The 9,772-nt window shown below is 46.2% G+C and overlaps 1 pseudogene; it reads left to right on the plus strand.

Annotated features, from left to right (window-relative positions):
• Window positions 1-9,768, plus strand: part of LOC123488960 — a 20,339-nt pseudogene extending 10,571 nt beyond the window's left edge.
• Window positions 9,769-9,772: the final 4 nt, after the last annotated feature.

Here is a 9,772-nt window from a genome sequence, read left to right on the forward strand (position 1 = left end):
CAAAAAAATCCAGAAAAAACGCATGTCAAAAATCTTATAAATTGTTTTCTCATTTTAATGAGGGAAATAAGTATTTGACCCCTCTGCAAAACATGACTTAGTACTTGGTGGCAAAACCCTTGTTGGCAATCACAGAGGTCAGACGTTTCTTGTAGTTGGCCACCAGGTTTGCACACATCTCAGGAGGGATTTTGTCCCACTCCAGATCTTCTCCAAGTCATTAAGGTTTCGAGCCTGACGTTTGTCAACTCCCTCCACAGATTTTTTTATGGGATTAAGATCTGGAGACTGGCTAGGCCAGTCCTGGACCTTAATGTGCTTCTTCTTGAGCCACTCCTTTGTTGCCTTGGCCGTGTGTTGTGGGTCATTGTCATGCTGGAATACCCATCCACGACCCATTTTCAATGCCCTGGCTGAGGGAAGGAGGTTCTCACCCAAAACTTGACGGTACATGGCCCCGTCCATCGTCCCTTTGATGCAGTGAAGTTGTCCTGTCCCCTTAGTAGAAAAACAGACCCAAAGCATAATGTTTCCACCTCCATGTTTGACGGTGGGGATGGTGTTCTTGGGGTCATAGGCAGCATTCCTCCTCCTCCAAACACGGCGAGTTGAGTTGATGCCAAAGAGCTCGATTTTGGTCTCATCTAACCCACAACACTTTCACCCAGTTCTCCTCTGAATCATTCAGATGTTCATTGGTAAACTTCAGACGGGCCTGTATATGTGCTTTCTTTAGCAGGGGACCTTGCCGGGCGCTGCAGGATTTCAGTCCTTCACGTCGTAGTGTGTTACCAATTGTTTTCTTGGTGACTACGGTCCCAGCTGCCTTGAGATCATTGACAAGATCCTCCCGTGTAGTTCTGGGCTGATTCCTCACCATTCTCATGATCATTGCAACTCCACGAGTGAGATCTTGCATGGAGCCCCCAGGCCGAGGGAAATTGACAGGTCTTTTGTGTTTCTTCCATTTGCGAATAATCGCACCAACTGTTGTCACCTTCTCACCAAGCTGCTTGGCGATGGTCTTGTAGCCCATTCCAGCCTTGTAGGTCTACAATCTTGTCCCTGACATCCTTGGAGAGCTCTTTGGTCTTGGCCATTGTGGAGAGTTTGGAATCTGATTGATTGATTGCTTCTGTGGACAGGTGTCTTTTAAACAGGTAACAAGTTGAGAATAGGAGCACTCACTTTAAGAGTGTGCTCCTAATCTCAGCTCGTTACCTGTATAAAAGACACCTGGGATCCAGAAATCTTTCTGATTGAGAGGGGGTCAAATACTTATTTCCCTCATTAAAATGCAAATCAATTTATAACATTTTTGACATGCGTTTTTTCTGGATTTTTTTGTTGTTATTCTGTCTCGCACTGTTCAAATAAACCTACCATTAAAATTATAGACTGATCATTTCTTTGTCAGTGGGCAAACGTACAAAATCAGCAGGGATCAAATACTTTTTTCCCTCACTGTACATACTCAAATCTCCCAGTGACACCAGTGTATGATTGTTGATGTATCTTGTGTGCAGGGGCTTTACTGACAGTTTTGTTCACATGACGTGTTTTCTCACTCCCGATCTTTCCCTTTCTGTTTTGTTCTAGTTGTATTTCTTCTCTGTTGTCCCCCCCTCCCCCTGTTGTCCCCCCTCCCCCTGTTGTCCCCCCTCCCCCTGTTTCCCCCCTCCAGGCCATACCCTAGACATAGACAGTTTTGTGACTGAGGCCATGGAGACGTTGTCCTCTCGACCAGAGAGTATTGATGAGATAGGAGAGGCCAATTCCAGACACAGCCAGATACATGCCCGCAAACCAGATGTAAGCAACTCACTTTGAGGGACTCAACGTTACTTAAAGGTCCTGAACAGTCATTCTGAAAAGTACTTTTTCTCTCATGGCTAACTACCAGGAAGTTTGAAAATACAGGCTGAGTGTGCGGGGAGCTTATATTCATGAGCTTTGAAACGCCTATGTAAAGCAACTTGGATGCAGTGACCCCAGTGTTGCAGTAAAATCATCTGAAGCTAATTTGGTGATACACAAAGCAACTCAAACAACATTGAAATTGCACCAATGATATAATACAAAAAGAAGTACATCTCCCGTTTGGCATGGATCTTGTGATGCGCTTCACAGCAGCACTGACTGATGTGTTGACCTGACAACTGCATCTGCCCCCCCCCTGCTGGCTGAACACCAAACTAGCCAGTAACTAGCGAACCCCCCCCCCTGCTGGCTGAACACCAAACTAGCCAGTAACTAGCGAACCCCGCTGGCTGAACACCAAACTAGCCAGTAACTAGCGAACCCCCGCCCTGCTGGCTGAACACCAAACTAGCCAGTAACTAGCGAACCCCCCGCCCTGCTGGCTGAACACCAAACTAGCCAGTAACTAGCGACTGCTGGCTGAACACCAAACTAGCCAGTAACTAGCGAACACCAGACACAGGTGAAAGGGGAAACATGGGGAAGGGGACCAGTAACTTTATGATCAAACTTTATCAATGTAGAAGCAACAGTCATTTTTTTATACTTTGGTCACACTTTGATCTGGTTTCCTTCAAATATCATCAATTTTCATGAAAAACATGATTTTGACTGTTCATGACCATTAACATTCAATCACTACTACCACAGTTCTGTAAAGTTGCCTGAGCGTTGCTGTAATGTTTTGTGATGTTCCATATATATCGAGCCCCGGTTTTGTAACGTTGTCTGAGCGTTGCTCTAATGTTTGTGTGATGTGTTGTGTGTAGATCCTGCCCCAGTTCCAGGCTGCGGAGGAGAAGAACCGTCTGCTGAGGGCCGTCGCAGGAGGAGGGCTGGACTCTCTGTCCTCCCTCAGGGCCAAGTGGGACAAACTAGAGCTGATGATGGAGAGCCACCAGCTGATGATCAAAGAGCAGGTACACACACACACACACACACACACACACACACACACACACACACACACACACACACACACACACACACACACACACACACACACACGAGAGAGCAAGCACACACACACACACACGAGAGAGAGAGCGCAACACACACACACACACACACACACACAGTCTCCGTGCTGCTCTGCTGTTTGTTGCTACTTGGCTACCTGCCAAACTATTCACGTTTTACTTTTAATAAACGTTTAATTAATCTCTGTGTTCAACAAATTTACCAACTTTTTAGTTTTGTCCTCACTCATCTTTTTTCGTTAAACTTTTTCACCCCGGACGTTTATCCCGAGACAGAAGAGTCATTTTCCTGTGCGTTTTAGCTGCCAACTTTACGTTATTTTCCTTTTTTCCATCGCAACTTTTTTCCCTTATTCAACTTTTTCACTCCGGACGCTTCATCTGGACATGGTTCATCAACATCTTCACAGCCGAAGCTAAGTAGTAACATTAACATGATGTCTTCTAATTGCAGTCGCTGTACTCATAATATACAGGAGAATTCTCGCCTTACGGCGAGAATAGCTGTGCTACAAGCCCAGCTTCAGACGCAATCGTTAGGCAAGAGTAATATCAGTGTAGGAAAGGAAGAAACAGCGTCTGTGCCACCAGCAAGTACAGACAGTAACGTTAGTATAAATCCCCCCGCACAGTCCCCGCAGCCGGACAACTTTCTCATGGCTTCTGGAGGAAATACTGTTGGAATGCTCAACCGGTGTCGCTCATTCAGCCGACAGAAACCTTCAACCGGTTTTCCCCATTATGTAGCGAGTCGGAGTCTGAGTCTGAGTCTTCTCTAGTCTCTACTCCTCCCGTTCACTGGGTCTGAGACTCAAGGCTCCCACCATTAGCTCTGACAAATTGAAAACCCTAGTCATTGGCGACTCCATTACCCGCAGTATTAGACTTAAAACGAATCACCCAGCGATCATACACTGTTTACCAGGGGGCAGGGCTACCGACGTTAAGGCTAATCTAAAGATGGTGCTGGCTAAAGCTAAAACTGGCGAGTGTAGAGAGTATAGAGATATTGTTATCCACGTCGGCACCAACGATGTTAGGATGAAACAGTCAGAGGTCACCAAGTGCAACATAGCTTCAGCGTGTAAATCAGCTAGAAAGATGTGTCGGCATCGAGTAATTGTCTCTGGCCCCCTCCCAGTTAGGGAAGTGACGAGCTCTACAGCAGAGTCTCAGCACTCAATCGCTGGTTGAAAACTGTTTTCTGCCCCTCCCAAAAGATAACATTTGTGGATAATTGGCCCTCTTTCTGGGACTCACCCACAAACAGGATCAAGCCTGACCTGCTGAGGAGTGACGGACTCCATCCTAGCTGGAGGGGTGCTCTCCTCTTATCTACCAACATAGATAGGGCTCTAACTCCTCTAGCCCCACAGTGAAATAGGGTGCAGGCCAGGCAGCAGGCTGTTAGCCAACCTGCCAGCTTAGTGGAGTCTGCCAATAGCATAGTCGTGTAGTCAGCTCAGCCATACCCATTGAGACTGTGTCTGTGCCTCGACCTAGGTTGGGCAAAACTAAACATGGTGGTGTTCACCCTAGCAATCTTATTAGGATAAAGACCTCCTCCATTCCTGCCATTATTGAAAGAGATCGTGATACCTCACATCTCAAAATAGGGTTACTTAATGTTAGATCCCTCACTTCAAAGGCAGTCATAGTCAATGAACCAATCACTGATCATAATCTTGATGTGATTGGCCTGACTGAAACATGGCTTAAGCCTGATGAATTTGCTGTGTTAAATGAGGCCTCACCTCCTGGTTACACTAGTGACCATATTCCCCGTGCATCCCGCAAAGGCGGAGGTGTTGCTAACATTTACGATAGCAAATTTCAATTCTACAAAAAAAAAAATGACGTTTTCATCTTTCGAGCTTCTAGTCATGAAATCTATGCAGCCTACTCAATCACTTTTATAGCTACTGTTTACAGGCCTCCTGGGCCATATACAGCGTTCCTCTCTGAGTTTCCTGAATTCCTATCAGACCTTGTAGTCATAGCAGATCATATTCTAATTTTTGGTGATTTTAATATTCACATGGAGAAGTCCACAGACCCACTCCAAAAGTCTTTCGGAGCCATTATCGACTCAGTGGGTTTTGTCCAACATGTCTCTGGACCTACTCACTGCCACAGTCATACTCTGGACCTAGTTTTGTCCCATGGAATAAATGTTGTAGATCTTAATGTTTTCCACAAAATCCTGGACTATCGGACCACCATTTTATTACGTTTGCAATCGCAACAAATAATCTGCTCAGACCCCAACCAAGGAGCATCAAAAGTCGTGCTATAAATTCTCAGACAACACAAAAATTCATTGATGCCCTTCCAGACTCCTTCTGCCTACCCAAGGACGTCAGAGGACAAAAAATCAGTTAACCACTTAACTGAGGAACTCAATTTAACCTTGCGCAATACCCTAGATGCAGTTGCACCCTAAAAACGAAAAACATTTGTCATAAGAAACTAGCTCCCTGGTATACAGAAAATACCCGAGCTTTGAAGCAAGCTTCCAGGAAATTGGAACGAGAAATGGCGCCACACCAAACTGGAAGTCTTCCGACTAGCTTGGAAAGACAGTACCGTGCAGTACCGAAGAGCCCTCACTGCTGCTCTCGATCATCCTACTTTTCCAAATTAATCGAGGAAAATAAGAACAATCCAAAATTTCTTTTTGATACTGTTGCAAAGCTAACTAAAAAGCAGCATTCCCCAAGAGAGGATGGTTTTCACTTCAGCAGTGATAAATTCATGAACTTCTTTGAGGAAAAGATCATGACCATTAGAAAGCAAATTACGGACTCCTCTTTGAATCTGCGTATTCCTCCAGGGCTTAGCTGTCCTGGATCTGCACAGCTCTGCGAGGGCCTGGGATCGGGAGAGACACTTAAGTGTTTTTAGTACTATATCTCTTGACACAATGATGAAAATAATCATGGCCTCTAAACCTTCAAGCTGCATACTGGATCCTATTCCTACTAAACTGCTGAAGGAGCTGCTTCCTGTGCTTGGCCCTCCTATGTTGAACATAATAAACAGCTCTCTATCCACCGGATGTGTACCAAACTCACTAAAAAGTGGCAGTGATAAAGCCTCTCTTGAAAAAAGCCAAACCTTGACCCGGAAAATATAAAAAACTATCGGCCTATATCGAATCTTCCATTCCTCTCAAAAATTTTAGAAAAAGCTGTTGCGCAGCAACTTCACTGCCTTTCTGAAGACAAACAATGTATACGAAATGCTTCAGTCTGGTTTTAGACCCCATCATAGCACTGAGACTGCACTTGTGAAGGTGGTAAATGACCTTTTAATGGCGTCAGACCGAGGCTCTGCATCTGTCCTCGTGCTACTAGACCTTAGTGCTGCCTTTGACACCATCGATCACCACATTCTTTTGGAGAGACTGGAAACCCAAATTGGTCTACACGGACAAGTTCTGGCCTGGTTTAGATCCTACCTGTCGGAAAGATATCAGTTTGTCTCTGTGAATGGTCTGTCCTCCGACAAATCAACTGTACATTTCGGTGTTCCTCAAGGTTCCGTTTTAGGACCACTATTGTTTTCACTATATATTTTACCTCTTGGGGATGTTATTCGAAAACATAATGTTAACTTTCACTGCTATGCGGATGACACACAGCTGTACATTTCAATGAAGCATGGTGAAGCCCCAAAATTGCCCTCGCTAGAAGCCTGTGTTTCAGACATAAGGAAGTGGATGGCTGAAAACTTTTTACTTTTAAACTCGGACAAAACAGAGATGCTTGTTCTAGGTCCCAAGAAACAAAGAGATCTTCTGTTAAATCTGACAATTAATCTTGATGGTTGTAAAGTCGTTCTCAAATAAAACTGTGAAGGACCCAGGCGTTACTCTTGACCCTGATCTCTCTTTTGACGAACATATCAAGACTGTTTCAAGGACAGCTTTTTTCCATCTACGTAACATTGCAAAAAATCAGAAATTTTCTGTCCAAAAATGATGCAGAAAAATTGATCCATGCATTTGTTACTTCTAGATTGGACTACTGCAATGCTCTATTTTCCGAAGCTACCGGATAAAGCACTAAATAAACTTCAGTTAGTGCTAAATACGGCTGCTAGAATCCTGACTAGAACCAAGAAATTTGATCATATTACTCCAGTGCTAGCTTCCCCTACACCGGCTTCCTGTTAAGGCAAGGGCTGATTTCAAGGTTTTACTGTTAACCTATAAAGCGTTACATGGGCTTGCTCCTACCTATCTTTCGAGTTGGTCCTGCCGTACATACCAATAACGCTACGGTCAGCAAGACGCAGGCCTCCTAATTGTCCCTAGAATTTCTAAGCAAACAGCGGGAGGCAGGGCTTTCTCCTATAGATCTCCATTTTTATGGAACAGTCTGCCTACCCATGTGAGAGACGCAGACTCGGTCTCAACCTTTAAGTCTTTACTGAAGACTTATCTCTTCAGTAGGTCATATGATTGGAGTGTAGTCTGGCCCAGGAGTGTGAAGGTGAACGGGAAGGCTGGAGCAACGAACAGCCCTTGCTGTCTCTGCCAGGCCGGTTCCCTCTCCACTGGGGTTCTCTGCCTCTAACCCTGTTGCAGGGGGCTGAGTCACTGGCTTGCTGGTGCTCTTTCATGCCGTCCCTGGGAGGGGTGCGTCACTTGAGTGGGGTTGAGTTACTGACGTGATCTTCCTGTCTGGGTTGGCGCCCCCTGGTTTGTGCTGTGGTGGAGACCTCTGTGGGCTTATACTCGGCCTTGTCTCAGGATTGTAAGTTGGTGGTTGGGGATATCCCTCTAGTGGTGCGGGGGCTGTGCTTTGGCGGAGTGGGTGGGGTTATATCCTTCCTGTTTGGCCCTGTCCGGGGTTTCTTGGATGGGGCCACAGTGTCTCCGGACCGCTCCTGTCTCAGCCTCCAGTATTTATGCTGCAGTAGTTTATGTGTCGGGGGGCTGGGGTTAGTTGGTTATACCTGGAGTACTTCTCCTGTCTTATCCAGTGTCCTGTGTGAATTTAAGTATGCTCTCTCTAATTCTCTCGTTTCTCTCTTTCTCTCTGAGAACCTGAGCCCTAGGACCATACGTCAGGACTACCGGGCATGATGACACCTTGCTGTCCCCAGTCCGCCTGGCCTTGCTGCTATTCCAGTTTCAACTGTTCTGCCTGCGGCTACGAAACCCCCTACCTGTCCCAGACCTGCTGTTTTCAACTCTAAATGATCGGGCTATGAAAAGCCAACTGGAGACCTGAGCCCTAGGACCATACGTCGGGACTACCGGCCGTGGTGACTCCTTGCTGTCCCCAGTCCGCCTGGCCTTGCTGCTATTCCAGTTTAAACTGTTCTGCCTGCGGTTATGGAACCCCTACCTGTCCCAGACCTGCTGTTTTAAACTCTAATGATCGGCTATGAAAAGCCAACTGAGATTTATTCCTGATTATTATTTGACCATGCTTGTCACTTATGAACATTTTTGAACATCTTGGCATGGTTCTGTTATAATCTCCACCCGGCACAGCCAGAAGAGGACTGGCCACCCTCATAGCCTGGTTCCTCTCTAGGTTTCTTCCTAGGTTTTGCCTTTCTAGGGAGTTTTTCCTAGCCACCGTGCTTCTACACCTGCATTACTAGCTGTTTGGGGTTTTAGGCTGGGTTTCTGTACAGCACTTCGAGATATTAGCTGATGTAAGAAGGGCTATATAAAAATAAAATTGATTGATTGATTGACACACACACACACACACACACACACACACACACGACGAGAGAGCAAACACACACACACACGAGAGAGAGCGCAAACACACACACACACACACACACACACACACACACACACACACACGCAAACACGCTTGGGACAAACGCATAAACACAGATGCCCATTCCCTAATTCCCCCCCCGTTTCTCCCTGTCCTCTAGGTGGAGGTGATGCGTAGTAATGCTGAGAGTGGTATCCAGGCCTACAGGCTGGAGCTGGACAGGTTCAGGGCTCGCTGGGACCAGCTGAAGCCCAGAGATGAGGTCATAGAGACGGGGAGACCAGGCAGCCCTGCTGGCTCTCTGTCCAAACCATCAGAGACAAGAAACAGGAGTTCCAGGAGCTGGAGGTCACACGCACACGCCTGCTGTAGGTTTACACACACACACACACACACACACACACACACACACACACACACACACACACACACACACAGCAAGTCAACTTTACTTTCAATCCTTCAGTTTTCTGTGTACTAATGAGTGTCTCTTCTCAGTGAGGACTGTCGTCACTTTGAGCTGGAGGCTCCAGACTTCTCCCTGGCGGAGGAGACCATCAGAGACATGGAGGAGTATGGCCAGATGTGGTCTCTGTATGAGGACTGGCAGGAGGACTTCCAGAAGAAGGCGAAGGAGGACTGGATCACATTCAGGTTAGGAGTCTGACATCAGAGAGGTGTCAGGGAAGGTTTGGGGTTTGATTTGATATTATCATTTCCACCTTGTTTGTCTTCAGCTGGCTAACTAGTGGTTGAATAAACAGTTTGTGTGTGTGTGTTTTGCTTGCAGGAGTAAGACCTATGTGTTTGAGGAGTTCCTGTTTGCGTGGCAGGACAGACTGAGGAAGCTTGAGCAGCACACCAGCCTGTCTGTTAAACTACAGAGAGAAGTTGACAAGTACAAGGTGAGGGGGGGAGAGAGAGAGAGAGAGAGAAAAGTGGAAGACAAACTCCTCTGTCTGCTAAGCAGAAATGTTAACATGTATTCTGTCTATCTGTGTGTATAGAGTCTGGTTCGGTGTTAAAATGTATTCTGTGTGTGTTTGTAGAGTCTGGTACCAG

This window comes from Coregonus clupeaformis, unplaced genomic scaffold, assembly GCF_020615455.1.
Source record: "Coregonus clupeaformis isolate EN_2021a unplaced genomic scaffold, ASM2061545v1 scaf2624, whole genome shotgun sequence".
NCBI lineage: Eukaryota > Metazoa > Chordata > Actinopteri > Salmoniformes > Salmonidae > Coregonus > Coregonus clupeaformis.